Source organism: Triticum dicoccoides, chromosome 1A (assembly GCF_002162155.2).
Source record: "Triticum dicoccoides isolate Atlit2015 ecotype Zavitan chromosome 1A, WEW_v2.0, whole genome shotgun sequence".
NCBI classification, from domain to species: Eukaryota; Viridiplantae; Streptophyta; class Magnoliopsida; order Poales; family Poaceae; genus Triticum; species Triticum dicoccoides.
Window position 1 is genome coordinate 509,883,246 of NC_041380.1, and position 3,971 is coordinate 509,887,216.

Sequence of the window (3,971 nt, forward strand, 5' to 3'; positions counted from 1 at the left end):
GCAAACACTCTGATTTAAGGATGGATAAGTTGCGTATGCTTAGGGGTACAATCGATGGCAATCCGATTGGTCGAGAACCAGCTCATGTTAAAATGATGTCTGAGCCAGAAGGATAAATCCTGAGGATTGCAAGCATCCGCAACATATCGACTCAATAGCCTCTAAATGATAATGACAAGGGATGCCAATAAGATTACCAGACTTATTGGATTAATCATAATGCTAGCAAGCAAGAATTTCAAGAGCATTAGGTTGTTGAGGATTTTCAGAAGAACGAACGGTATTACGAAGACTTTTGTGAAATACCTGAATCAACTGGGCATGAGCGGATACTCGGTAAGTGCGAGAATTATCCCTAGGGGTATTCAGGTGACAAAGTACAACAAGGCACTAAGCTCGAAGGATTCTCGGAACAACAGAGAGTATTTCTGGGGTATCTTGTAATAACAAGATCAATGGGGTTGAATGTAAGAATGCCAAGTATATGTAGTTATCCATAAGGATATATCAATGGTCGGGAATAGCAAAAGTGGTGGGCACAAGGTCTCGAGAGAATAACGGAGGGTATCTTCGGAATCTTCTGGTGAAGCAGACCATCATCTGGAATGAAGGGGCTCTTCGGAAGAAAGTATTTACGAGAACCTAGAGTTGCAGTTAGTAAAATCGTTTAACCTGAATAGGAGAGATGTCAGAGTCCCAGAGTATAGGTCGAGGAATAAAAGATCCTACTACCACCGAATGGCGACGTGTGCCCGTAAGACACACAACCATGTTAGTAAAAGTTTTGCAATGTCTAGACTCGACTTCGGCCAAGGAGTTGGAAAGTGGGATTCCTACAGGCAGTCGACTCTAATACCAACTTGTGATGCCCCTGATTCAATCGTACACTAATCATGCATGCAAATGTGTACGATCAAGATCAGGGACTCACGGGAAGATATCACAACACAACTCTACAAATAAAATAAGTCATACAAGCATCATATTACAAGCCAGGGGCCTCGAGGGCTCGAATACAAGAGCTCGATCATAGACGAGTCAGCGAAAGCAACAATATCTGAGTACAGACATAAGTTAAGCAAGTTTGCCTTAAGAAGGCTAGCACAAACTGGGTTACAGATCGAAAGAGGCGCAGGCCTCCTGCCTGGGATCCTCCTAAACTACTCCTGGTCATCGTCAGCGGGCTCCACGTAGTAGTAGGCACCTCCAGTGTAGTAGAAGTCATCATCGATGGTGGCATATGGATCCTGGGCTCCAACATCTGGTTGCAACAACCAGGTAGAAGGGAAAAGGGGGAAAATGGAGAGAAAAGCAACCGTGAGTACTCATCCAAAGTACTCGCAAGCAAGAAGCTACACTACATATGCATGTGTATATGTGTAAAGGGGCCATATCGGTGGATTGAACTGCAGAATGCCAGAATAAGAGGGGGATAGCTAATCCTGTCGAAGACTATGCTTCTGGCAGCCTCCGTCTTGCAGCATGTAGAAGAGAGTAGACTGAAGTCCTCCAAGTAGCATCACATAGCATAAACCTACCAGGCGGTCCTCTCCTCGTCGCCCTGTTAGAGAGCGACCACCGGGTTGTATCTGGCACTTGAAAGGGTGTGTTTTATTAAGTATCCGGTTCTAGTTGTCATAAGGTCAAGGTACAACTCCGGGTCGTCCTTTTACCGAGGGACACGGCTATTCGAATAGATCAACTTCCCTGCAGGGGTGCACCACATTTCCCAACACACTCGATCCCCTTTGTCCGAACACACTTTCCTGGGTCATGCCCGGCTTCGAAAGATCAACACGTCGCAGCCCTACCTAGGCACAACAAAGAGGTCAGCACGCTGGTCTAAATCCTATGGCGCAGGGGTCTGGGTCCATCACCCATTGCACACCTGCACGTTGCGTACGCGGACAGAAGCACAACTAGCCCCCTTAATACAAGAGCAGGCTTACGGTCCAATCCGGCACGCGCCGCTCAGTCGCTGATGTCACGAAGGCTTCGGCTGATACCACGACGTCGAGTGCCCATAACTGTCCCCGCGTAGATGATTAGTGCATATAGGCCAGTGGCCAGACTCAGATCAAATATCAAGATCTCGTTAAGCGTGTTAAGTATCCGTGAACTCCGACCAAGGCCAGGGCCACCTCTCTCCTAGGTGGTCTCAACCTACCTTGTCGCTCCGCCACAAAGTAACAGTCGGGGGCCATTAGGAACCCAGGCCCACCTCTACCGAGATGGAGCCACCTGCCCCTTCAGCCCCCATCTCCGAACAGTATCATAAGTAATGTAACTGTATAAGTATATATCATATGCCCGTGATCACCTCCCGAAGTGATCACGGCCCAGTAGTATAGCATGGCAGACAGATGAGTGTAGGGCCACTGATGGAACACTAGCATCTTATACTAAGCATTTAGGATTGCAGGTAAGGTATCAACAGTTGTAACAACAATGACAGGATATGCATCAGAATAGGATTAACGGAAAGCAATAACATGATACACTACTCTAATGCAAGCAGTATAGAGGAGAGTAGGCGATATCTGGTGATCAAGGGGGGGGGGCTTGCCTGGTTGCTCTGGCAAGAGAGAGCGGTCATCAACACCGCAGTCGAACTGGGGGTCGCCGGCAGTCTCGGGGTCTACCGGAAAAAAGTAACGGAGGGGGAACACAATAAATAACAAAGCAATCAATGTAATAAAAAGCAAGATGCGGCATTACGTTGCTAGGGGTGACCTGACGCGGTACTAAGTGATACAGGCAAAAAAGGGGGGAAACATCCGGAAAAGTATTCCCAGTGTTTCTCGTTTTCGAGCAAATGAACTGGAGGGAAAAAGTTGCGTGTTCGCTATGCTAGGGATGCGTGGCGGACGAACGGGCTGCGTATCTGAGTTCGTCGCGTCGTTCTGAGCAACTTTCATGTAGAAAGTATTTTCACCTAAGCTACGGTTTATTTTCTATTAAATTTAAAAGATTTAAATCATTTTTAGGATTTATTTTATTATTTAAATTTAACATTATCCAGAATAGTTTTCGCTGACATCATCATGACGTCAGCATGACGTCGGCAGTTGACCTGGTCAACCTGACATGTGCGTCCCGCATGTCATTGGCTAAATAACTAACTAATTGTTTAGTTAGGTTAATTAGCAGGTTAATTTGGTTTAATAGTTAGTTAACAGAATTAATTACGTTTAATTGATTAATTAATTAATTAATTTTATTATTACTTTTTTTACAGGGCGCTGGGCCCCCCAAGTCATGGGCCCAGAGGCCAAATGGGTGCGGGCGAACGGTTACGGGCATGCGGGCGCTAGCCCGACTGGGCACTGGCCCAGGCCAGTTGCGGCCGGGCACGGCCAGCGTGGTCGCCGGCGAGCGCAGGCCAGGGACGAGGCCACGACAGACGATTCGGGAAGGCGGCGGACGCGGCCTGGCGACGAGGAGCACCGCAGCGGCGTCGGTGATGGCTGCGGCTACAGGGGAGCACCAAGGCGAGGTGCGTGGCGCATAGGCCAGCAGCGGAGGGCTGCGGCAGGTCCAGCGTTGGGCGCAGCCAGGCGTGGCCATCGCAGCGAGGACGACGAGCAGATCGCAGCGCGCGGGGAGCGGCAAGCAGGGACCGGGGCGCGAGGCAGCCATGGGGACGCGAGTGTGGTCGCGGTGGCGGCAAGTTCGCCAGGACAGAGGGGAAGAGGAGAGGCCGAGGGCCTCACCGCAGAGTTGTAGGGCAATGGCAATGGGCTCGGGGAGGACGGGGACGACGAGGTCGGGGTCGGGTCGGCGACGGAGATGAGGACGAAGGGGCGGCGTCGTGGTTCCGGCGAGGGGGCTCCGAGCGGCGGCGGCGTTGAGGCCGAGCCCCAGTTCCAGATCTGGGGCGGAGGGGCCGGGGCGGTGCGCAGACGGGCGTCGGGGACGGCTCGGGGGCGAGGTGAGGCGGCGACGGGGTGGAGTAGGCGGCGGGGTGGCGC